At 39.7% G+C, this 8,635-nt stretch overlaps 1 long non-coding RNA gene across 1 annotated transcript; it reads left to right on the plus strand.

The window, feature by feature from the left end:
• Positions 1–450: 450 nt before the first annotated feature.
• On the plus strand, positions 451–8,592 carry LOC311037424. The gene is made up of 3 exons (XR_014599962.1): positions 451–643; positions 1,398–1,509; positions 8,303–8,592. It is a non-coding gene; the product is annotated as an uncharacterized lncRNA (long non-coding RNA).
• Positions 8,593–8,635: the final 43 nt, after the last annotated feature.

The following is an 8,635-nucleotide window of genomic DNA, read 5'->3' on the forward strand; positions in this document are numbered from 1 at the left end:
AGTCCTTATCTTATACCAAGTACAAATAATGTTGTCATTTACAAGCAGTGGTGGAAAAAGTACTCACATTTTTCACTAAGTAAAAGTATCAATACTGCAGAGTAGAAATACTCTGTTACAAGTGAATTCAAAATTTAATTGAGTAAAAGTACAAAAGTATTGGTATCAAAATATATATTAAAATACAAATGTTAAATACTCAATGTGCATAATGTCCCTTTTCACAAGTTCAAAATGCGTGTGTATTGCAGTGTCCTGTTCAGAACATAAATAAATAAATAAATACATACATAGGTAAATAAATATGTTTAAAGAAGTGTCACTCCGAGCTAAATCCCTCCCCCAAACCGCTGACATGAACCAATCATCAGGCGGTCCTCCCTCGGCGTCATCGGGCATTTGTTTTGTTTCAGGCAACTCCTCCGCCAGCTAAAATCTGTGCCACGCTTTTTTTTTTAGAAAGAATGCTAATTAATTAGCATTATATACGGTATTACGATCAAGAAGAGAACCGACCCGATCCGTGTAAAAAAAACATGCTACATGAACCACTGCCACGTTATAGTTACCAACGGGCCGAAGGTTGGCTTACTTTGTGCTAAACTGATGTCTGCACTACTGAAGTGATGGAGACTTCTGCCATGTAAGAAATGATTGTACTATTCCTTGACATTTATTTGACTCCCAATGCTGTTATTATCTCCACCAGGTTTAGATCGAATATAGAACAGTTAGAACACAGTCAGTAATTCTCTAGCATCATAGATCAGTTTATTTAGTTAGTTAGTTAGTTCTCTGCAGTAGTCAGAAAGTTCAGCAAACCTTTGTTGATGTTGGTTTTATCATGCACACAGTAAAATCCTCAGTGTTATAATGTATCCCCTTGTAACTCTTGAGAGGGATGTAACAGTGGTTCTCAACCAGACTGCGGTCCGGGGACCACCAGTGGTCCTTGGAGGGGGTGCAGGGGGTCCCCAGCTAAATTAGTTCACCATAATTTTAACCACTTAGCTTTGGCTATTCAAAAATAGTAGATATACAAGCTCATAGCGAGCTATGAGCTTGTAGATCTGCTATTTTTGAAGAATCTTGAACATGTGTGCATATCTTTGAATGTAGGTATGCATCTGTTAAAGCGAACATTTTTAACTCAAATCTTTGCTTCATGGGGGTCCCCTGGCAGTGGCACAAAACGTTTTCAGATGGGGGTCCGTGGCCAAATATATATTAATTTAGGGGTCCTTGATCATGGCATGAAAAAGGTTGAAAACCACTGCTATAGTGTTCCTGTTGCATGCATGCATGCATGCCAGCCAGGGACAGGCAGGGTCGCCCTGGTGACTTAATGCTTGGGGTGGGTCCTCTGTTGGTTAATGGTTTGTAATGCGGTTCTCAAGGCAACCAGGGAGCTGCTCCATTGAAGTCTGCAGTGATTGAGGTCTGATGATCCGTGTTTGCACTCTCAGTGTCCTTACAGATCCTGCTTTAGAGAAAATGTCCCTGAACAAGGTGAGTTCGTTGGCATTGCTAAGAAATGAGAAGTGGTGGGAAGGAAGCAGTACATTAAAGCCTAAGTGGTATTTTGTGTGTGTGTGTGTGTGTGTGTGTGTGTGTGTGTGTGTGTGTGTGTGTGTGTGTGTGTGTGTGTGTGTGTGTGTGTGTGCGTGCAGTGGTGTAAAGTAACTACGTACATTTATTCAGTACAATTTAGAGGTAGTTTTACTATTCTATAGTATTTCTAATTTCCAGTACTTTTACTTCTACTCCACTACATCTCAGAGGCAGATATTTTACTTTTACTCCACTACAATTATTTAAAAACTCTAGTTACTTTGTATATTTCTACATTGCAGTATTGATACTTTTACTTAAGTAAAACAATAGTACTGTGTGTGTGTGTGTGTGTGTGTGTGTGCGTGTGTGTGTGTGTGTGTGTGTGTGTGTGTGTGTGTGTGTGTGTGTGTGTGTGTGTGTGTGTGTGTGTCTGTGTCTGTGTCTGTGTGTGTGTGTGTGTGTGGTGGTGTGTGTGCACGCCTGCCGTCTTGATAAATTCTAATAGTAAATTGTTCCTCATATTTTCCCTGTTCTCTGACACCAGTGCAGTTCTCTACTTGCTTTCCTTGTTGTTAAGCAAGTCTTTGCATGAGTTGTGTAATAGCAGCCTATTCAAATTTGGCATTGTTTCAAACAAAGCTGGAATTCCTGTTTGACACAGTGTAGTAAAGGCAGAGGGAGGGGGGTGGGTGCTTACTTGACTTGATTGATAACAAAAGTAACTATTACTTTCCATACCAGCTTCTTTGTCTACTGGCCACAGGAGCTGGCAAATACCAAAATGAACAGAGGACTTTCTCCCCAAATAATTTTAATTACATGGCATTGGAATGGAGTAAATAACTTGTCAGCAATGGCAAAATTGATAACAAATATATCCTAATTAGTTTATTAACCGCCATGACCTGAGGCTGACTCTACAAATGTCTTCTAAATCCCAACAGTATTCTGAACAAAAACGTATGTTTCTATATCAGTGGTGCTCAAACCTTTTTCAAGTCAAGGACCCCCAAAATTATATGTATTTGGCCGCCGACCCCCATCTCAAATATGTTGTTCCAGGACCCCCAGAAGCAAAGATTTGAGTAAAAAAATGTTCGCTTTAAAACAATATATTCAAAGATTTGCACACATTTTCATGATTTCTGCATAGCCAAAGTGTAAAAGAATGTTTTTTTTTAGCTCAAATCAAAAAGTGACACTGATGCGTTCCAGGTCTTAATGGGTTAATACATGGGCAGCAGCCTACGTTACAATTTCTTTTTTTCCCCCCAATTCACTTGAATCATTATTCTCAGGCAGCACATGGGACACGGCCTGTGCATGCCCTAACCTATCGTCATGCTTTACCTCCTAAGAAGATTACCTGCCATTGCTCAGCCACTAGTAGGGAGCCAGGGAGGCCATCTTAAAACAGTCCTCACTGGCTCTGCGTGTGCTGCCTGCATGGGATTATTCAGCTCCGCTTGATCTCAAAACGGGTGTCAGACTGTGAGAAAAGGTACAGTACAGTGTCCCTCATGGCAGGGCTGATGTGTGCTCAGACAGACAGATTCCGTGGCAGGGTATATGGACCTGACGGGAGAGCCTGTCAGAAATGTTTGATCACTCTCACACACACACACACACACACACACACTATAACTTTCCACTCTCTCTGTCTCATCTATGCCCCCCCATCTCCTCCTAGGGCTGTCACGATTACAAATTTAAGTTGACAATTAATTGTCACACAAATAATTGCGATTAAACGATTTAATTGTGTTTCTGTCGTTGAACACCATTGGAACATTATGAATAAAAATCACATTTCTGTTTGGCTTTTAGCATTCGTGAACAAAGGTTGCACAAGGCAGATATGACAAATAACACATATTGAATGAATTACACTATTAATCAAACATTAATAGTGGAAATATTTCCACTAGTTTTGTAATATATTTTTTTAATATATGAAAAATTTTAACATGGAAATGATTATGACGATTATGCAAAAAATAACTGCGATTATCTCAAATAATTGGTATTAGGCGATTATGTAATAATTGTGACTGGCCTACTCCTCCCCCCCAGTGCCTTTCATCATCCTTTCTCTCTGTCTTACCCTTCTTATCTAGCTGTCTTTATGTCTCTCTCTCTCTCTCTACCCTCCGAACCCCATCCCACCTGTCGGCTCCAGAGACACAGTGCTAGCTTGCCTGAGGATTATGTGCTCCGCCTGCTGTCTCGTCTGTGGAGCTCTTGTAGTGATGGGGCTCTGCTACTATCCTACTGCACCGGATGCACAGTAATGATCGCTGTCTGTTTACAGTGTGTGTGTGTGTGTGTGTGTGTGTGTGTGTGTGTGTGTGTGTGTGTGAAGCCCCCCTTCCCAAAGGGGCTTAGGGTAGCGTAACCCCCCCAATCTCTCTGCTAAGACAAATCCTCAGAGTTCCTCTAGAGTTTGAAGGTGCAGGACAAATGAAAGCGACAGGTGAGATATATATTATTCTTAAATGTGTTCTTAAACATAGTGGAGTAGAGATGTGTTCAGGGAAGTCCCAGATGGTCGGAAGGTTTCGGCTTCTATTTGTGGATGATGATCTAGTCATCTTTAAAGCAATAACCATGTAGTGTAAACACATACACGGTTGTGTAGTCTACCAAATCAAATCCTGATACATCATTGAGCAGTCCATGTATTGACCCTAAGGACTAGGGGTGCAACAGTTTATCAGACACATTTATTTAATCGATTATAAAATATAAAATCCATTTTAATAAAATATTTTTTTTTCTTTTTTTTTTTTTTCTCCCCCATTTACAGTGGCATAAATGGTCCAATAGGGCTACAACAGTTGGTCACTTTCAACCTGGCATCCATATTTTGGGCACGTAGTTATAGAACATACATTAGCCACATGCGTTGTGAGCTTGTAGATCTGTTATTTTCAAACATTTCAGTACTTTTACTTTTGGTACTTTTACTCAAGTAACATTTTGAACTCAGGGCTTTTACTTGTAACAGAGTATTTTTATATTGTGATATTGCTGCTTTAGTAAAAAGTAAAATATCTGAGTACTTCTTCCGCCACTGCCGTCTACCTAGCTTTAATGGAGAACCCACACAGATTTGCTTATGAAAGGTTTTGCAGGGGGAGCGTGAGCGTGTTGCTCGTCCCATTCTCTTAAGGGTTCTGTTTGTTCCAACCACAACAAAACATCTACAAAACTCTCTCTCTCTCTCTCTCTCTCTCTCTCTCTCTCCCTTGTATGAAAGAGCGTGTCGCTTGTGAGAACCACTGAGGGATCTGTTTGTTCCCGTATCTCTCTCTGCATGTGGGTGTTATTACGTCCACGTGTGTGTGTGTTACATTTCAAAAGAACTGCAGTGCCGTGGAAGAACTACACTGTCCATTCTCAACCTATAAGGACCCCCCCCCAGTTTGATATGCATAGGCCATGGACCCCCAATTGGTACTATTTGTTTTTAAATCCCTATAGGACCCCAATACCTCTGAGAGTGTATTTACTTTTACATGTTATTGGTTCCATTTGTAATGTACACTCTTGGAGTTAGAGACCAGTAAGGGTCAATTTTGGTTCCTCACTATACATCATTTAGCTGTGGAGTGGACCCCCTGGAATCCCCCCCAAGTTATCCCTGGGGGTTCTTGGACCCTACAGTGAGAAAACAGTGCTCTACTGTAAGCCGTAGCTTATAATCTCCTCGTGTTAATCAGGGATATATATATGATGAGAGTAGCAAAGATAACCGGTAACTACTCTCCTTAATTAACATCAGTGCTGTGCCAGCTCTGTTACTTTCCTCAGCGTTGTTTGAACCTCTGAGAGTGTACAAAATGTAACCAAATGGACCCTCTACAGGTCTTTTTCATTCAAAGGCCTTTTTTCCATTGAACCAAATCAAAGTCCTTAACCAGATATGGAACTAATTACAATGGTGTGGCAGGCTGACCTTGATGTAGGGAGGCTCAAGTCAAAGGTTTGATCCCTGGAATCGTACGGGTTAGTTAGTGTGTATTTCAGCTGTGAACTTGTGACTGGAGGGTGGCTGATGCTTTACTGTGCATCGCCAATTCTGCCACAGTGCCCATGAGCAAGGCAGAGTTGCGCTTTTGTGTGTGTGTGTGTGTGTGTGTGTGTGTGTGTGTGTGGGTGTGGGTGTGGGTGTGTGTGTCAAGAGAGATATGCAATGCAAAAAATACTCACTACTACTTCACATCAGATCATCATTGTGACTGGTTGGTTCAAAACAAAAGGCTGTTCTCCTTTCTGCTGGGAATATTCTTTTCCAGCATGCTGTAGCTGCACAGCTTATCGCTTTCACCCTCACATCCAATTGCTTAAAAGGTTTGATCCTAATTGTTTTAAGATTAGAAGGTGAACATGAATCAAGGAATATAATTCATTGATTCTACTACTCTGTGACCGACTTCAGTGGACCTAAAGGGAATAAAGGTGGATTTTATGGTAACAATAATTGTATACCACTACTACTACTACTGCTACTACTACAAATAATAATAATAATATATCACACAATAAATCTACGTATGGTAATACAAGTTATTCCATGGTTTCATAATGTCAGTCCTCTGTTGATTGTCTGTAGTTTAAGACTTTAGGCACACATTTTGGTGGCATTATGGACTTGTTTTTAATTTATGAGGAGTCATTCAGTGATTGCTTTGACTTTAGGGATAGCAGGAATCTGGATTACTAAGTGGATTGTAGAAATTAGGCAAATCTGGAGATTTACAGTGACCAAGAAAGTCTAGCCGTGACTGGTTTGAGCTAGGAGGTGTTTTATTGTACAGGCCAGGGTTGGGTTGGAGCATGTTGTGTTGAACTGTTGTTATGGTAGCCACTGAAGCCAGTGGTGGAATAATAGATGTTTTACTTAAGTTACTTTCCACCACGTATTGTAGCCCAGAGGTTAGAGAAACTAGCTTTTGACTTGAAGATCGGCAGTTTGAATCTCAGGTTTGCTATAGATAAATCTCAGCAGGCCATTTCCTTCCCCTTTCAGAGACTATTAGTATTTTGTTGCCCTTGAACAAGCCACATAACCATCGATTGCTCAAGTTAAATTGACATGCTCTGTGGCCAACAGCTGCAGACTGTGTTGTAATGGCCAGTAGCCTAGGTACAGTAGGTATTAATTAACTGTGAGTGAGTGAATGAGTGAAAAGTGGAGCATGTATGCTCAGTTGATGGAAAAACACCTGAAAATGTATTTTCTGTTTACCAACGAATTGGAGAGACAGGGAGAACACTGTTACTGAACAAACAATCTACAGGTATAGCAATGATTACTGTCAGAATATAGAGCTTTAACTTGAAGAAACAAACAAAACAAAAAAAAACGTTTTGCAGCACCGTTAATACGGATACATAGAAGGTCAAAGTTATACATATACACACGTATGTATAGTATGTGTGTATGTACACTCTTCTTTTTGCCCTTGTTATAACAACAAGATAGACTAAAGGCTGTTCAGGAAACGGAGGCAACTTGGTTTTTACCTCAGCGTTTTGATTGATAAGCATGGCCTTGGAATAACTAGTAGGAGATTAGTTGATTCTTGCCTGCAGCAGCAATTAATCCTTCTAAGAGCTCCGTAAGGACTTCTAATTCCTCTCGTTTTCACCTCTTGTACAAAAATTGATGAACATTGTTAAGGAATTCAATTCACATTCCTCTTGTTGGGAAATTTATGAACGTATTATTAATGCGACATTAAGTGTGCTTTGGGACACATGGTTGTGATAGGATTTATTTAGTGTGCACGCTGCACACGTTAGCAGAGGAGAACAGCTGTGTGTGAGTACCGTAGGAGACAGGCTGGATCATTTCCTTTGTACTTTATTTATTACTCCATTACCATTAGAGCTTCACTCAGCTCCATTAATTCAGCAGAGCCGCCTCCAATGTCTGTTAATGCTCGTTTGTTTTTCGTCGTGTTTTTTGTGCCGTTTCTCTATGGTATTGTATGGTTTCAGTCATTTGTACATTTTTAAATGATCTATTGAGGTATAAATACCTAAATTATTGGTATGAGGTAGGGCTGGTAACATTCCTCAGAAATGATATTATAATATTGGTCTTCAAAATTGGCAGATATTTGAATATATTTGATTATTATTATTATTAAAAAATAATAATAAATTCAATTAAATTGTATCATGTTTATTTGACAGGGACAATACAAAAAACAATGTTTCAAGTGCTTGGATCCAATAAAACATATATTTTGTTTGTTTTTATAACTTGATACATAGTTTTTTGTATTGTTCCTGTCAAATAAACATTAAACAAATATATATATATATATAAATATATGTATAACATGGAATGGAATATTTGTTTACCAGCCCTAGTATGAGGGGAGGATTTGTTATCAGATGAGATTGTTATCAGGCATGGTCTTGCCTTATGACAATTTGTTGTTCCACCTCCATCTCCGGAGACATGTTTTTATTGATTGACTCTGCTTTTGATAGGACTAACGCTATAGCCAACAGATACATTATTTCTTAAATGTATTTTCAGCAATAGGGTTATTATTGGTTTGTAAACATTGGAGTAAAACAGACCTACATTTTAATTTACAGTATAGTGTAAATTTCCAAATAGCATATATTTTAAATCTACAATTCAAATAACCTATGTGAATATAACATAGCAGTGTTCTGTTCACTGTTCAGTAGGGCACTAATACTAATGGCTTTTCTTTTATTCCAGAAACTGTATCCAGAGATCTCTGAGGAGCTGACTGGTTCTCCCCCAAGACTGAGGACCAAGCAATGCATTCTGCATTAATTCACTCATCTACATTGCTTACCAATTACTGGCCGGCTATCATGCCCCTGCTGCGTATAAACATTTGAGCCATGGCGTTGCTGTTAGGCCTAAGTGGAGGGCCAAAACAGTCGGGCCAGACGCCGACAGTGTCTGTACCCGGCTAAAACAGGCGAGGACTGGGGTGTGACATTAACCCATTCAGACCTGGAACGCATCTGTGTCACTTTAGATTTCTTTGGCTATTCAAAAATAGCAGATATACAAGCTCATAGC

The sequence above is a fragment of the Gymnoscopelus microlampas genome, assembly GCF_963454915.1.
Source record: "Gymnoscopelus microlampas genome assembly, chromosome: 21".
Lineage (NCBI taxonomy): Eukaryota > Metazoa > Chordata > Actinopteri > Myctophiformes > Myctophidae > Gymnoscopelus > Gymnoscopelus microlampas.